Source organism: Myxocyprinus asiaticus, chromosome 19 (assembly GCF_019703515.2).
Source record: "Myxocyprinus asiaticus isolate MX2 ecotype Aquarium Trade chromosome 19, UBuf_Myxa_2, whole genome shotgun sequence".
Classification (NCBI taxonomy): Eukaryota; Metazoa; Chordata; class Actinopteri; order Cypriniformes; family Catostomidae; genus Myxocyprinus; species Myxocyprinus asiaticus.
Genome location: NC_059362.1, coordinates 19,421,112 through 19,441,511, shown reverse-complemented (window position 1 = coordinate 19,441,511; position 20,400 = coordinate 19,421,112). Strand labels below are relative to the sequence as shown.

Here is a 20,400-nt window from a genome sequence, read left to right as displayed (position 1 = left end):
TGGTGTCAGATGGGCTGGTTTGAGTATTCCTGTAACTGCTGATCTCCTGGGATTTTCACACACACCAGTCTCTAGAATTTACTCAGAATGGTGCAAAAAACAAAAAAAACATCCAAATAATCAATCTGTACAATTGTGGTGAGAAGAATAGTTGAGATGCGGTTTGGCGCTGTTTTGGTGGCACGAGGGGGATCTACACAATATTAGGCAGGTGGTTTTAATGTTGTGGCTGATCAGTGTATAAAAGATTTGCAGTATTTCAATGTTTTTCACAAGTGTAATTCATGTGTTGTGAATCTGAAACTTGATAATAACACAAAATACATTTGATCTGTATTCTTCTGGCTTCCTTTTTTCATGCTTACACTTTTGCTTACACTTGTGTTTACTTAAATTTGTTTAAATTATTTTATCGAAAAGTTACGATGAAATGCATGTATTAAATATGATACAACTGGCTTTTGAGGGATAATTCTCAATCATCATTTCATTCCATTCATGCCCACAGCAGGACACTTAACTTTTACAATAAATGTCCTATTTCAGTTTCAAAATATAAAGAATGTGAAACTGAAAGTGGAAATTTATTGTATAAAAAAAGGACATAAATATTGATCTGTTACTCACCCACACCTATTATGTCACTTCTGAAGATATGGATTTAACCACTGAAGTCGTATGGATTACTTTTATGCTGCCTTTATGTGATATTTGGAGCTTCAAAGTTCTGGCCACCATTCACTTGCATTGTGTGGACCTACGGAGCTGAAATATTCTTCTAAGAATCTTAATTTGTGTTCAGCAGAAGAAAGAAAATCATACACATCTGGGGTGGCATGAGGGTGAGTAAATAATGAGAGAATTGTAACTTTTGGGTGAACCATTCCTTTAAGATTCAACAAGATTTACTACATGGCATGGGCTAAGCAAAACATAAATAACAAAAGTCCTATACAAACATGAATTGCAGGGTCTCAGGAGGATAATGACCTTTAAAGCCTAATGTATCAAACATGATACAAAAAAAGAAAAAAAAAATTACACGGAAAATAAGTGACTTGTACTGCAGATGGCAGTATAGCAGTGTAATGACTTGGCTATCATACTCCTGCAGGGAAATTCAGTCCCTCACTATGGGGAAAAATGGGAGCATATCTATGTTCCCAGGGTCCTATGTTCCCCAGATTTATATGGTACGTAATGAACACATGACAAATGGTCCTATGTTCCACAGATTTATATGGTACATACTGAACACATGACAAAGGGTCCTATGTTCCCCAGATTTATATGGTACATACTGAACACATAAAAAAGGGTCCTATGTTCCCCAGATTTATATGGTACATACTGAACACATGACAAAGGGTCCTATGTTCCCCAGATGTATATGGTACATACTGAACACGACAAAGGGTCCTATGTTCCCCAGATTTATACGGTACATACTGAACACGACAAAGGGTCCTATGTTCCACAGATTTATATGGTACATACTGAACACATGAAAAAGGGGTCCTATGTTCCCCAGATTTATATGGTACATACTGAACACATGACAAAGGGTCCTATGTTCCCCAGATTTATATGGTACATACTGAACACATGACAAAGGGTCCTATGTTCCCCAGATGTATATGGTACATACTGAACACATGACAAAGGGTCCTATGTTCCCCAGATGTATATGGTACATACTGAACACATGACAAAGGGTCCTATGTTCCCCAGATTTATATGATACATAATGAACACATGACAAAGGTTCCTATGTTCCCCAGATTTATATGGTACATACTGAAAACATGAAAAAGGGGTCCTATGTTCCACAGATTTATATGGTACATACTGAACACATGACAAAGGGTCCTATGTTCCCCAGATTTATATGGTACGTAATGAACACATGACAAAGGGTCCTATGTTCCCCAGATTTATATGGTACATACTGAACACATGACAAAGGGTCCTATGTTCCACAGATTTATATGGTACGTAATTTAACACGTGACAAAGGGTCCTATGTTCCACAGATTTATATGATACATAATGAACACATGACAAAGGGTCCTATGTTCCCCAGATTTATATGGTACATACTGAACACATGACAAAGGGTCCTATGTTCCCCAGATTTATATGGTACGTAATGAACACATGACAAAGGGTCCTATGTTCCCCAGATTTATATGGTACATACTGAACACATGACAAAGGGTCCTATGTTCCACAGATTTATATGGTACGTAATTTAACACGTGACAAAGGGTCCTATGTTCCCCAGATTTATATGGTATGTAATGAATGTATGACAAAGGGTCCTAAGTTCCCCAGATTTATATGGTACGTACTGAACACATGACAAAGGGTCCTATGTTCCCCAGATTTATATGGTACGTAATGAACACATGACAAAGGGTCCTATGTTCCCCAGATTTATATGGTACGTAATGAACTCATGACAAAGGGTCCTATGTTCCCCAGATTTATATGGTACGTAATGAACGTATGACAAAGGGTCCTAAGTTCCCCAGATTTATATGATACATAATGAACACATGACAAAGGGTCCTATGTTCCCCAGATTTATATGGTACATACTGAACACATGACGAAGGGTCCTATGTTCCCCAGATTTATATGGTACATACTGAACACATGAAAAAGGGGTCCTATGTTCCCCAGATTTATATGGTACATACTGAACACATGACAAAGGGTCCTATGTTCCCCAGATTTATATGGTACATACTAAACACATGACAAAGGGTCCTATGTTCCCCAGATGTATATGGTACATACTGAACACATGACAAAGGGTCCTATGTTCCCCAGATGTATATGGTACATACTGAACACATGACAAAGGGTCCTATGTTCCACAGATTTATATGATACATAATGAACACATGACAAAGGGTCCTATGTTCCACAGATTTATATGATACATAATGAACACATGAAAAAGGGGTCCTATGTTCCCCAGATTTATATGGTACATACTGAACACATGACAAAGGGTCCTATGTTCCCCAGATGTATATGGTACATACTGAACACATGACAAAGGGTCCTATGTTCCCCAGATGTATATGGTACATACTGAACACATGACAAAGGGTCCTATGTTCCACAGATTTATATGATACATACTGAACACATGACAAAGGGTCCTATGTTCCCCAGATTTATATGGTACATACTGAACACATGAAAAAGGGGTCCTATGTTCCCCAGATTTATATGGTACATACTGAACACATGACAAAGGGTCCTATACTCCCCAGATTTATATGGTACATAATGAACACATGACAAAGGGTCCTATGTTCCCCAGATTTATATGGTACATAATGAACACATGAAAAAGGGGTCCTATGTTCCCCAGATTTATATGGTACATACTGAACACATGACAAAGGGTCCTATGTTCCCCAGATGTATATGGTACATACTGAACACATGACAAAGGGTCCTATGTTCCCCAGATGTATATGGTACATACTGAACACATGACAAAGGGTCCTATGTTCCACAGATTTATATGATACATACTGAACACATGACAAAGGGTCCTATGTTCCCCAGATTTATATGGTACATACTGAACACATGAAAAAGGGGTCCTATGTTCCCCAGATTTATATGGTACATACTGAACACATGACAAAGGGTCCTATATTCCCCAGATTTATATGGTACATAATGAACACATGACAAAGGGTCCTATGTTCCCCAGATTTATATGGTACATACTGAACACATGACAAAGGGTCCTATGTTCCCCAGATGTATATGGTACATACTGAACACATGACAAAGGGTCCTATGTTCCCCAGATGTATATGGTACATACTGAACACATGACAAAGGGTCCTATGTTCCCCAGATTTATATGGTACATAATGAACACATGACAAAGGGTCCTATGTTCCCCAGATTTATATGGTACATACTGAACACATGACAAAGGGTCCTATGTTCCACAGATTTATATGGTACATACTGAACACATGACAAAGGGTCCTATGTTCCCCAGATTTATATGATACATAATGAACACATGACAAAGGTTCCTATGTTCCCCAGATTTATATGGTACATACTGAACACATGAAAAAGGGGTCCTATGTTCCACAGATTTATATGGTACATACTGAACACATGACAAAGGTTCCTATGTTCCCCAGATTTATATGGTACATACTGAAAACATGAAAAAGGGGTCATATGTTCCACAGATTTATATGGTACATACTGAACACATGACAAAGGGTCCTATGTTCCCCAGATTTATATGGTACGTAATGAACACATGACAAAGGGTCCTATGTTCCCCAGATTTATATGGTACATACTGAACACATGACAAAGGGTCCTATGTTCCCCAGATTTATATGATACATAATGAACACATGACAAAGGGTCCTATGTTCCCCAGATTTATATGGTACATACTGAACACATGACAAAGGGTCCTATGTTCCCCAGATTTATATGGTACGTAATGAACACATGACAAAGGGTCCTATGTTCCCCAGATTTATATGGTACATACTGAACACATGACAAAGGGTCCTATGTTCCACAGATTTATATGGTACGTAATTTAACACGTGACAAAGGGTCCTATGTTCCACAGATTTATATGATACATAATGAACACATGACAAAGGGTCCTATGTTCCCCAGATTTATATGGTACATACTGAACACATGACAAAGGGTCCTATGTTCCCCAGATTTATATGGTACGTAATGAACACATGACAAAGGGTCCTATGTTCCCCAGATTTATATGGTACATACTGAACACATGACAAAGGGTCCTATCTTCCACAGATTTATATGGTACGTAATTTAACACGTGACAAAGGGTCCTATGTTCCCCAGATTTATATGGTATGTAATGAATGTATGACAAAGGGTCCTAAGTTCCCCAGATTTATATGGTACGTAATGAACACATGACAAAGGGTCCTATGTTCCCCAGATTTATATGGTACGTAATGAACTCATGACAAAGGGTCCTATGTTCCCCAGATTTATATGGTACGTAATGAACGTATGACAAAGGGTCCTAAGTTCCCCAGATTTATATGATACATAATGAACACATGACAAAGGGTCCTATGTTCCCCAGATTTATATGGTACATACTGAACACATGACAAAGGGTCCTATGTTCCCCAGATTTATATGGTACATACTGAACACATGAAAAAGGGGTCCTATGTTCCCCAGATTTATATGGTACATACTGAACACATGACAAAGGGTCCTATGTTCCCCAGATTTATATGGTACATACTAAACACATGACAAAGGGTCCTATGTTCCCCAGATGTATATGATACATACTGAACACATGACAAAGGGTCCTATGTTCCCCAGATGTATATGGTACATACTGAACACATGACAAAGGGTCCTATGTTCCACAGATTTATATGATACATAATGAACACATGACAAAGGGTCCTATGTTCCACAGATTTATATGATACATAATGAACACATGAAAAAGGGATCCTATGTTCCCCAGATTTATATGGTACATACTGAACACATGACAAAGGGTCCTATGTTCCCCAGATGTATATGGTACATACTGAACACATGACAAAGGGTCCTATGTTCCCCAGATGTATATGGTACATACTGAACACATGACAAAGGGTCCTATGTTCCACAGATTTATATGATACATACTGAACACATGACAAAGGGTCCTATGTTCCCCAGATTTATATGGTACATACTGAACACATGACAAAGGGGTCCTATGTTCCCCAGATTTATATGGTACATACTGAACACATGACAAAGGGTCCTATATTCCCCAGATTTATATGGTACATAATGAACACATGACAAAGGGTCCTATGTTCCCCAGATTTATATGGTACATACTGAACACATGACAAAGGGTCCTATGTTCCCCAGATGTATATGGTACATACTGAACACATGACAAAGGGTCCTATGTTCCCCAGATGTATATGGTACATACTGAACACATGACAAAGGGTCCTATGTTCCCCAGATTTATATGGTACATAATGAACACATGACAAAGGGTCCTATGTTCCCCAGATTTATATGGTACATACTGAACAAATGACAAAGGGTCCTATGTTCCACAGATTTATATGGTACATACTGAACACATGACAAAGGGTCCTATGTTCCCCAGATTTATATGATACATAATGAACACATGACAAAGGTTCCTATGTTCCCCAGATTTATATGGTACATACTGAACACATGACAAAGGGTCCTATGTTCCCCAGATTTATATGGTACATACTGAACACATGACAAAGGGTCCTATGTTCCCCAGATGTATATGGTACATACTGAACACATGACAAAGGGTCCTATGTTCCCCAGATTTATATGGTACATACTGAACACATGACAAAGGGTCCTATGTTCCCCAGATTTATATGGTACATAATGAACACATGACAAAGGGTCCTATGTTCCCCAGATTTATATGGTACATACTGAACACATGACAAAGGGTCCTATGTTCCACAGATTTATATGGTACATACTGAACACATGACAAAGGGTCCTATGTTCCCCAGATTTATATGATACATAATGAACACATGACAAAGGTTCCTATGTTCCCCAGATTTATATGGTACATACTGAACACATGACAAAGGGTCCTATGTTCCACAGATTTATATGGTACGTAATTTAACACGTGACAAAGGGTCCTATGTTCCCAAGATTTATATGGTATGTAATGAATGTATGACAAAGGGTCCTAAGTTCCCCAGATTTATATGGTACGTACTGAACACATGACAAAGGGTCCTATGTTCCCCAGATTTATATGGTACGTAATGAACACATGACAAAGGGTCCTATGTTCCCCAGATTTATATGGTACGTAATGAACTCATGACAAAGGGTCCTATGTTCCCCAGATTTATATGGTACGTAATGAACGTATGACAAAGGGTCCTAAGTTCCCCAGATTTATATGATACATAATGAACAAATGACAAAGGGTCCTATGATCCCCAGATTTATATGGTACATACTGAACACATGACAAAGGGTCCTATGTTCCCCAGATTTATATGGTACATACTGAAAACATGAAAAAGGGGTCCTATGTTCCCCAGATTTATATGGTACATACTGAACACATGACAAAGGGTCCTATGTTCCCCAGATTTATATGGTACATACTAAACACATGACAAAGGGTCCTATGTTCCCCAGATGTATATGATACATACTGAACACATGACAAAGGGTCCTATGTTCCCCAGATGTATATGGTACATACTGAACACATGACAAAGGGTCCTATGTTCCACAGATTTATATGATACATAATGAACACATGACAAAGGGTCCTATGTTCCCCAGATTTATATGGTACATACTGAACACATGAAAAAGGGGTCCTATGTTCCCCAGATTTATATGGTACATACTGAACACATGACAAAGGGTCCTATATTCCCCAGATTTATATGGTACATAATGAACACATGACAAAGGGTCCTATGTTCCCCAGATTTATATGGTACATACTGAACACATGACAAAGGGTCCTATGTTCCCCAGATGTATATGGTACATACTGAACACATGACAAAGGGTCCTATGTTCCCCAGATGTATATGGTACATACTGAACACATGACAAAGGGTCCTATGTTCCCCAGATTTATATGGTACATAATGAACACATGACAAAGGGTCCTATGTTCCCCAGATTTATATGGTACATACTGAACACATGACAAAGGGTCCTATGTTCCACAGATTTATATGGTACATACTGAACACATGACAAAGGGTCCTATGTTCCCCAGATTTATATGGTACATACTGAACACATGACAAAGGGTCCTATGTTCCCCAGATTTATATGGTACATACTGAACACATGACAAAGGGTCCTATGTTCCCCAGATTTATATGGTACGTAATGAACACATGACAAAGGGTCCTATGTTCCCCAGATTTATATGGTACATACTGAACACATGACAAAGGGTCCTATGTTCCACAGATTTATATGGTACGTAATTTAACACGTGACAAAGGGTCCTATGTTCCCCAGATTTATATGGTATGTAATGAAAGTATGACAAAGGGTCCTAAGTTCCCCAGATTTATATGGTACGTACTGAACACATGACAAAGGGTCCTATGTTCCCCAGATTTATATGGTACATACTGAACACATGACAAAGGGTCCTATATTCCCCAGATTTATATGGTACGTAATGAACTCATGACAAAGGGTCCTATGTTCCCCAGATTTATATGGTACGTAATGAACTCATGACAAAGGGTCCTATGTTCCCCAGATTTATATGGTACGTAATGAACTCATGACAAAGGGTCCTATGTTCCCCAGATTTATATGATACATAATGAACACATGACAAAGGGTCCTATGTTCCACAGATTTATATGGTACATACTGAACACATAAAAAAGGGTCCTATGTTCCCCAGATTTATATGGTACATACTGAACACATGACAAAGGGTCCTATGTTCCCCAGATTTATATGGTACGTAATGAACACATGACAAAGGGTCCTATGTTCCCCAGATTTATATGGTACATACTGAACACATGACAAAGGGTCCTATGTTCCCCAGATTTATATGGTACATACTGAACACATGACAAAGGGTCCTATGTTCCCCAGATTTATATGATACATAATGAACACATGACAAAGTGTCCTATGTTCCCCAGATGTATATGGTACGTACTGAACACATGACAAAGGGTCCTATGTTCCACAGATTTATATGGTACATACTGAACACATAAAAAAGGGTCCTATGTTCCCCAGATTTATATGGTACATACTGAACACATGACAAAGGGTCCTATGTTCCCCAGATTTATATGGTACATACTGAACACATGACAAAGGGTCCTATGTTCCCCAGATTTATATGGTACATACTGAACACATGACAAAGGGTCCTATGTTCCACAGATTTATATGATACATAATGAACACATGACAAATGGTCCTATGTTCCCCAGATGTATACGGTACATACTGAACACGACAAAGGGTCCTATGTTCCACAGATTTATATGGTACATACTGAACACATGAAAAAGGGGTCTTATGTTCCACAGATTTATATGGTTCATACTGAACACATGACAAAGGGTCCTATGTTCCCCAGATTTATATGGTACATACTGAACACATGACAAAGGGTCCTATGTTCCACAGATTTATATGATACATAATGAACACATGACAAAGGGTCCTATGTTCCACAGATTTATATGATACATAATGAACACATGACAAAGGGTCCTATGTTCCCCAGATTTATATGGTACATACTGAACACATGACAAAGGGTTCTATGTTCCACAGATTTATATCGTTCATACTGAACACATGACAAAGGGTCCTATGTTCCACAGATTTATATGATACATAATGAACACATGACAAAGGGTCCTATGTTCCCCAGATTTATATGGTACATACTGAACACATGACAAAGGGTCCTATGTTCCCCAGATTTATATGGTACATACTGAACACATGACAAAGGGTTCTATGTTCCACAGATTTATATGGTTCATACTGAACACATGACAAAGGGTCCTATGTTCCCCAGATTTATATTGTTCATACTGAACACATGACAAAGGGTCCTATGTTCCACAGATTTATATGATACATACTGAACACATGACAAAGGGTCCTATGTTCCCCAGATGTATATGGTACATACTGAACACATGACAAAGGGTCCTATGTTCCCCAGATGTATATGGTACATACTGAACACATGACAAAGGGTCCTATGTTCCCCAGATTTATATGGTACATAATGAACACATGACAAAGGGTCCTATGTTCCCCAGATTTATATGGTACATACTGAACACATGACAAAGGGTCCTATGTTCCCCAGATTTATATGGTACATAATGAACACATGACAAAGGGTCCTATGTTCCCCAGATTTATATGGTACATACTGAACACATGACAAAGGGTCCTATGTTCCCCAGATTTATATGGTACGTAATGAACACATGACAAAGGGTCCTATGTTCCCCAGATTTATATGGTACGTAATGAACACATGACAAAGGGTCCTATGTTCCCCAGATTTATATGGTACGTAATGAACACATGACAAAGGGTCCTATGTTCCCCAGATTTATATGGTACATAATGAACACATGACAAAGGGTCCTATGTTCCCCAGATTTATATGGTACGTAATGAACACATGACAAAGGGTCCTATGTTCCCCAGATTTATATGGTACATACTGAACACATGACAAAGGGTCCTATGTTCCCCAGATTTATATGGTACATACTGAACACATGACAAAGGGTCCTATGTTCCCCAGATTTATATGGTACATAATGAACACATGACAAAGGGTCCTATGTTCCCCAGATTTATATGGTACGTACTGAACACATGACAAAGGGTCCTATGTTCCCCAGATTTATATGGTACATACTGAACACATGACAAAGGGTCCTATGTTCCCCAGATTTATATGGTACGTAATGAACACATGACAAAGGGTCCTATGTTCCCCAGATTTATATGGTACATACTGAACACATGACAAAGGGTCCTATGTTCCCCAGATTTATATGGTACATACTGAACACATGACAAAGGGTCCTATGTTCCCCAGATTTATATGGTACATACTGAACACATGACAAAGGGTCCTATGTTCCCCAGATTTATATGGTACATACTGAACACATGACAAAGGGTCCTATGTTCCACAGATTTATATGATACATAATGAACACATGACAAAGGGTCCTATGTTCCCCAGATTTATATGGTACATACTGAACACATGACAAAGGGTCCTATGTTCCACAGATTTATATGGTACATACTGAACACATGACAAAGGGGTCCTATGTTCCCCAGATTTATATGGTACATACTGAACACATGACAAAGGGTCCTATGTTCCCCAGATTTATATGGTACATACTGAACACATGACAAAGGGTCCTATGTTCCACAGATTTATATGATACATAATGAACACATGACAAAGGGTCCTATGTTCCCCAGATTTATATGGTACATACTGAACACATGACAAAGGGTCCTATGTTCCCCAGATTTATATGGTACATACTGAACACATGACAAAGGGTCCTATGTTCCCCAGATTTATATGGTACATACTGAACACATGACAAAGGGTCCTATGTTCCCCAGATTTATATGGTACATACTGAACACATGACAAAGGGTCCTATGTTCCCCAGATTTATATGGTACATACTGAACACATGACAAAGGGTCCTATGTTCCACAGATTTATATGGTACATACTGAACACATGACAAAGGGTCCTATGTTCCCCAGATTTATATGGTACATACTGAACACATGACAAAGGGTCCTATGTTCCACAGATTTATATGGTACATACTGAACACATGACAAAGGGTCCTATGTTCCCCAGATTTATATGATACATAATGAACACATGACAAAGGGTCCTATGTTCCCCAGATTTATATGGTACATACTGAACACATGACAAAGGGTCCTATGTTCCACAGATTTATATGGTACATACTGAACACATGACAAAGGGTCCTATGTTCCCCAGATTTATATGGTACATACTGAACACATGACAAAGGGTCCTATGTTCCCCAGATTTATATGGTACATACTGAACACATGACAAAGGGTCCTATGTTCCACAGATTTATATGGTACATAATGAACACATGACAAAGGGTCCTATGTTCCCCAGATTTATATGGTACATACTGAACACATGACAAAGGGTCCTATGTTCCCCAGATTTATATGGTACATACTGAACACATGACAAAGGGTCCTATGTTCCCCAGATTTATATGGTACATACTGAACACATGACAAAGGGTCCTATGTTCCCCAGATTTATATGGTACATACTGAACACATGACAAAGGGTCCTATGTTCCCCAGATTTATATGGTACATACTGAACACATGACAAAGGGTCCTATGTTCCCCAGATTTATATGGTACATAATGAACACATGACAAAGGGTCCTATGTTCCCCAGATTTATATGGTACATACTGAACACATGACAAAGGGTCCTATGTTCCCCAGATTTATATGGTACATACTGAACACATGACAAAGGGTCCTATGTTCCCCAGATTTATATGGTACATACTGAACACATGACAAAGGGTCCTATGTTCCCCAGATTTATATGGTACATACTGAACACATGACAAAGGGGTCCTATGTTCCCCAGATTTTTATGGTACATACTGAACACATGACAAAGGGTCCTATGTTCCCCAGATTTATATGGTACATACTGAACACATGAAAAAGGGGTCCTATGTTCCACAGATTTATATGGTACATACTGAACACATGACAAAGGGTCCTATGTTCCCCAGATTTATATGGTACGTAATGAACACATGACAAAGGGTCCTATGTTCCCCAGATTTATATGGTACATACTGAACACATGACAAAGGGTCCTATGTTCCCCAGATTTATATGGTACATACTGAACACATGACAAAGGGTCCTATGTTCCACACATTTATATGGTATGTAATGAATGTATGACAAAGGGTCCTAAGTTCCCCAGATTTATATGGTACGTACTGAACACATGACAAAGGGTCCTATGTTCCCCAGATTTATATGGTACATACTGAACACATGACAAAGGGTCCTATGTTCCCCAGATTTATATGGTACGTAATGAACACATGACAAAGGGTCCTATGTTCCCCATATTTATATGGTACGTAATGAACTCATGACAAAGGGTCCTATGTTCCCCAGATTTATATGGTACGTAATGAACGTATGACAAAGGGTCCTAAGTTCCCCAGATTTATATGATACATAATGAACACATGACAAAGGGTCCTATGTTCCCCAGATTTATATGGTACATACTGAACACATGACAAAGGGTCCTATGTTCCCCAGATTTATATGGTACATACTGAACACATGACAAAGGGTCCTATGTTCCCCAGATTTATATGGTACATACTGAACACATGACAAAGGGTCCTATGTTCCCCAGATTTATATGGTACATACTGAACACATGACAAAGGGTCCTATGTTCCCCAGATTTATATGGTACATACTGAACACATGACAAAGGGTCCTATGTTCCCCAGATTTATATGATACATAATGAACACATGACAAAGGGTCCTATGTTCCCCAGATGTATATGGTACATACTGAACACATGACAAAGGGTCCTATGTTCCACAGATTTATATGGTACATACTGAACACATGAAAAAGGGGTCCTATGTTCCACAGATTTATATGGTACATACTGAACACATGACAAAGGGTCCTATGTTCCCCAGATTTATATGGTACATACTGAACACATGACAAAGGGTCCTATGTTCCACAGATTTATATGATACATAATGAACACATGACAAAGGGTCCTATGTTCCCCAGATTTATATGGTACATACTGAACACATGACAAAGGGTTCTATGTTCCACAGATTTATATGATACATAATGAACACATGACAAAGGGTCCTATGTTCCACAGATTTATATGGTTCATACTGAACACATGACAAAGGGTCCTATGTTCCACAGATTTATATGGTACATAATGAACACATGACAAAGGGTCCTATGTTCCCCAGATTTATATGGTTCATACTGAACACATGACAAAGGGTCCTATGTTCCACAGATTTATATGATACATAATGAACACATGACAAAGGGTCCTATGTTCCCCAGATTTATATGGTACATACTGAACACATGACAAAGGGTCCTATGTTCCACAGATTTATATGGTACATACTGAACACATGACAAAGGGTCCTATGTTCCCCAGATTTATATGGTACATACTGAACACATGAAAAAGGGGTCCTATGTTCCACAGATTTATATGGTACATACTGAACACATGACAAAGGGTCCTATGTTCCCCAGATTTATATGGTACATACTGAACACATGACAAAGGGTCCTATGTTCCACAGATTTATATGATACATAATGAACACATGACAAAGGGTCCTATGTTCCACAGATTTATATGATACATAATGAACACATGACAAAGGGTCCTATGTTCCCCAGATTTATATGGTACATACTGAACACATGACAAAGGGTCCTATGTTCCCCAGATTTATATGGTACATACTGAACACATGACAAAGGGTCCTATGTTCCACAGATTTATATGGTACATACTGAACACATGACAAAGGGTCCTATGTTCCCCAGATTTATATGGTACATACTGAACACATGACAAAGGGTCCTATGTTCCCCAGATTTATATGGTACATACTGAACACATGACAAAGGGTCCTATGTTCCCCAGATTTATATGGTACATACTGAACACATGACAAAGGGTCCTATGTTCCACAGATTTATATGGTACATACTGAACACATGACAAAGGGTCCTATGTTCCCCAGATTTATATGGTACGTAATGAACACATGACAAAGGGTCCTATGTTCCCCAGATTTATATGGTACATACTGAACACATGACAAAGGGTCCTATGTTCCCCAGATGTATATGGTACATACTGAACACATGACAAAGGGTCCTATGTTCCCCAGATGTATATGGTACATACTGAACACATGACAAAGGGTCCTATGTTCCCCAGATTTATATGATACATAATGAACACATGACAAAGGTTCCTATGTTCCCCAGATTTATATGGTACATACTGAACACATGAAAAAGGGGTCCTATGTTCCACAGATTTATATGGTACATACTGAACACATGACAAAGGGTCCTATGTTCCCCAGATTTATATGGTACGTAATGAACACATGACAAAGGGTCCTATGTTCCCCAGATTTATATGGTACATACTGAACACATGACAAAGGGTCCTATGTTCCACACATTTATATGGTATGTAATGAACACATGACAAAGGGTCCTAAGTTCCCCAGATTTATATGGTACGTACTGAACACATGACAATGGGTCCTATGTTCCCCAGATTTATATGGTACGTAATGAACACATGACAAAGGGTCCTATGTTCCCCAGATTTATATGGTACGTAATGAACTCATGACAAAGGGTCCTATGTTCCCCAGATTTATATGGTACGTAATGAACGTATGACAAAGGGTCCTAAGTTCCCCAGATTTATATGATACATAATGAACACATGACAAAGGGTCCTATGTTCCACAGATTTATATGGTACGTAATGAACACATGACAAAGGGTCCTATGTTCCCCAGATTTATATGGTACATACTGAACACATGACAAAGGGTCCTATGTTCCCCAGATGTATATGGTATATACTAAACACATGACAAAGGGTCCTATGTTCCACAGATTTATATGGTACATAATGAACACATGACAAAGGGTCCTATGTTCCCCAGATTTATATGGTACATAATGAACACATGACAAAGGGTCCTATGTTCCCCAGATTTATATGGTACATACTGAACACATGACAAAGGGTCCTATGTTCCCCAGATGTATATGGTACATACTGAACACATGACAAAGGGTCCTATGTTCCCCAGATGTATATGGTACATACTGAACACATGACAAAGGGTCCTATGTTCCCCAGATTTATATGGTACATAATGAACACATGACAAAGGGTCCTATGTTCCCCAGATTTATATGGTACATACTGAACACATGACAAAGGGTCCTATGTTCCACAGATTTATATGGTACATACTGAACACATGACAAAGGGTCCTATGTTCCCCAGATTTATATGATACATAATGAACACATGACAAAGGTTCCTATGTTCCCCAGATTTATATGGTACATACTGAACACATGAAAAAGGGGTCCTATGTTCCACAGATTTATATGGTACATACTGAACACATGACAAAGGGTCCTATGTTCCCCAGATTTATATGGTACGTAATGAACACATGACAAAGGGTCCTATGTTCCCCAGATTTATATGGTACATACTGAACACATGACAAAGGGTCCTATGTTCCACAGATTTATATGGTACGTAATTTAACACGTGACAAAGGGTCCTATGTTCCCCAGATTTATATGGTATGTAATGAAAGTATGACAAAGGGTCCTAAGTTCCCCAGATTTATATGGTACGTACTGAACACATGACAAAGGGTCCTATGTTCCCCAGATTTATATGGTACATACTGAACACATGACAAAGGGTCCTATGTTCCCCAGATTTATATGGTACGTAATGAACACATGACAAAGGGTCCTATGTTCCCCAGATTTATATGGTACATACTGAACACATGACAAAGGGTCCTATGTTCCACAGATTTATATGGTACGTAATTTAACACGTGACAAAGGGTCCTATGTTCCCCAGATTTATATGGTATGTAATGAATGTATGACAAAGGGTCCTAAGTTCCCCAGATTTATATGGTACGTACTGAACACATGACAAAGGGTCCTATGTTCCCCAGATTTATATGGTACATACTGAACACATGACAAAGGGTCCTATGTTCCCCAGATTTATATGGTACGTAATGAACACATGACAAAGGGTCCTATGTTCCCCATATTTATATGGTACGTAATGAACTCATGACAAAGGGTCCTATGTTCCCCAGATTTATATGGTACGTAATGAACTCATGACAAAGGGTCCTATGTTCCCCAGATTTATATGATACATAATGAACACATGACAAAGGGTCCTATGTTCCACAGATTTATATGGTACATACTGAACACATAAAAAAGGGTCCTATGTTCCCCAGATTTATATGGTACATACTGAACACATGACAAATGGTCCTATGTTCCCCAGATTTATATGGTACGTAATGAACACATGACAAAGGGTCCTATGTTCCCCAGATTTATATGGTACATACTGAACACATGACAAAGGGTCCTATGTTCCCCAGATTTATATGGTACATACTGAACACATGACAAAGGGTCCTATGTTCCCCAGATTTATATGGTACATACTGAACACATGACAAAGGGTCCTATGTTCCACAGATTTATATGGTACATACTGAACACATGACAAAGGGTCCTATGTTCCCCAGATTTATATGGTACATACTGAACACATGACAAAGGGTCCTATCTTCCACAGATTTATATGGTACGTAATTTAACACGTGACAAAGGGTCCTATGTTCCCCAGATTTATATGGTATGTAATGAACACATGACAAAGGGTCCTATGTTCCCCAGATTTATATGGTACATACTGAACACATGACAAAGGGTCCTAAGTTCCCCAGATTTATATGGTACGTACTGAACACATGACAAAGGGTCCTATGTTCCCCAGATTTATATGGTACGTAATGAACACATGACAAAGGGTCCTATGTTCCCCAGATTTATATGGTACGTAATGAACTCATGACAAAGGGTCCTATGTTCCCCAGATTTATATGGTACGTAATGAACGTATGACAAAGGGTCCTAAGTTCCCCAGATTTATATGATACATAATGAACACATGACAAAGGGTCCTATGTTCCCCAGATTTATATGGTACATACTGAACACATGACAAAGGGTCCTATGTTCCCCAGATTTATATGGTACATACTGAACACATGAAAAAGGGGTCCTATGTTCCCCAGATTTATATGGTACATACTGAACACATGACAAAGGGTCCTATGTTCCCCAGATTTATATGGTACATACTAAACACATGACAAAGGGTCCTATGTTCCCCAGATGTATATGATACATACTGAACACATGACAAAGGGTCCTATGTTCCCCAGATGTATATGGTACATACTGAACACATGACAAAGGGTCCTATGTTCCACAGATTTATATGATACATAATGAACACATGACAAAGGGTCCTATGTTCCACAGATTTATATGATACATAATGAACACATGAAAAAGGGGTCCTATGTTCCCCAGATTTATATGGTACATACTGAACACATGACAAAGGGTCCTATGTTCCCCAGATGTATATGGTACATACTGAACACATGACAAAGGGTCCTATGTTCCCCAGATGTATATGGTACATACTGAACACATGACAAAGGGTCCTATGTTCCACAGATTTATATGATACATACTGAACACATGACAAAGGGTCCTATGTTCCCCAGATTTATATGGTACATACTGAACACATGAAAAAGGGGTCCTATGTTCCCCAGATTTATATGGTACATACTGAACACATGACAAAGGGTCCTATATTCCCCAGATTTATATGGTACATAATGAACACATGACAAAGGGTCCTATGTTCCCCAGATTTATATGGTACATACTGAACACATGACAAAGGGTCCTATGTTCCCCAGATGTATATGGTACATACTGAACACATGACAAAGGGTCCTATGTTCCCCAGATGTATATGGTACATACTGAACACATGACAAAGGGTCCTATGTTCCCCAGATTTATATGGTACATAATGAACACATGACAAAGGGTCCTATGTTCCCCAGATTTATATGGTACATACTGAACACATGACAAAGGGTCCTATGTTCCACAGATTTATATGGTACATACTGAACACATGACAAAGGGTCCTATGTTCCCCAGATTTATATGGTACATACTGAACACATGACAAAGGGTCCTATGTTCCACAGATTTATATGGTACATAATTTAACACGTGACAAAGGGTCCTATGTTCCCCAGATTTATATGGTATGTAATGAAAGTATGACAAAGGGTCCTAAGTTCCCCAGATTTATATGGTACGTACTGAACACATGACAAAGGGTCCTATGTTCCCCAGATTTATATGGTACATACTGAACACATGACAAAGGGTCCTATATTCCCCAGATTTATATGGTACGTAATGAACTCATGACAAAGGGTCCTATGTTCCCCAGATTTATATGGTACGTAATGAACTCATGACAAAGGGTCCTATGTTCCCCAGATTTATATGGTACGTAATGAACTCATGACAAAGGGTCCTATGTTCCCCAGATTTATATGATACATAATGAACACATGACAAAGGGTCCTATGTTCCACAGATTTATATGGTACATACTGAACACATAAAAAAGGGTCCTATGTTCCCCAGATTTATATGGTACATACTGAACACATGACAAAGGGTCCTATGTTCCCCAGATTTATATGGTACGTAATGAACACATGACAAAGGGTCCTATGTTCCCCAGATTTATATGGTACATACTGAACACATGACAAAGGGTCCTATGTTCCCCAGATTTATATGGTACATACTGAACACATGACAAAGGGTCCTATGTTCCCCAGATTTATATGATACATAATGAACACATGACAAAGTGTCCTATGTTCCCCAGATGTATATGGTACGTACTGAACACATGACAAAGGGTCCTATGTTCCACAGATTTATATGGTACATACTGAACACATAAAAAAGGGTCCTATGTTCCCCAGATTTATATGGTACATACTGAACACATGACAAAGGGTCCTATGTTCCCCAGATTTATATGGTACATACTGAACACATGACAAAGGGTCCTATGTTCCCCAGATTTATATGGTACATACTGAACACATGACAAAGGGTCCTATGTTCCACAGATTTATATGGTACATACTGAACACATGACAAAGGGTCCTATGTTCCCCAGATTTATATGGTACATACTGAACACATGACAAAGGGTCCTATGTTCCACAGATTTATATGACACATAATGAACACATGACAAAGGGTCCTATGTTCCCCAGATGTATACGGTACATACTGAACACGACAAAGGGTCCTATGTTCCACAGATTTATATGGTACATACTGAACACATGAAAAAGGGGTCTTATGTTCCACAGATTTATATGGTACATACTGAACACATGACAAAGGGTCCTATGTTCCCCAGATTTATATGGTACATACTGAACACATGACAAAGGGTCCTATGTTCCACAGATTTATATGATACATAATGAACACATGACAAAGGGTCCTATGTTCCACAGATTTATATGATACATAATGAACACATGACAAAGGGTCCTATGTTCCCCAGATTTATATGGTACATACTGAACACATGACAAAGGGTTCTATGTTCCACAGATTTATATCGTTCATACTGAACACATGACAAAGGGTCCTATGTTCCACAGATTTATATGATACATAATGAACACATGACAAAGGGTCCTATGTTCCCCAGATTTATATGGTACATACTGAACACATGACAAAGGGTCCTATGTTCCCCAGATTTATATGGTACATACTGAACACATGACAAAGGGTTCTATGTTCCACAGATTTATATGGTTCATACTGAACACATGACAAAGGGTCCTATGTTCCACAGATTTATATGATACATAATGAACACATGACAAAGGGTCC

The 20,400-nt window shown here is 38.6% G+C and overlaps 1 long non-coding RNA gene across 3 annotated transcripts; it reads left to right on the top strand.

The window, feature by feature from the left end:
- The first annotated feature begins 3,381 nt into the window (after positions 1-3,381).
- LOC127409860 (uncharacterized) lies at positions 3,382-20,162 on the top strand. 3 transcript variants are annotated; one of them, XR_007892048.1, is made up of 3 exons: positions 3,382-4,173; positions 19,147-19,447; positions 19,597-20,162. It is a non-coding gene; the product is annotated as an uncharacterized LOC127409860 (long non-coding RNA). The 3 variants fall into 3 exon arrangements; XR_007892047.1 differs by lacking the exon at positions 19,147-19,447 and adding an exon at positions 8,534-8,834; XR_007892046.1 differs by adding an exon at positions 8,534-8,834 and having other exon boundaries at positions 19,447-20,162.
- The last annotated feature ends 238 nt before the right edge of the window (positions 20,163-20,400 follow it).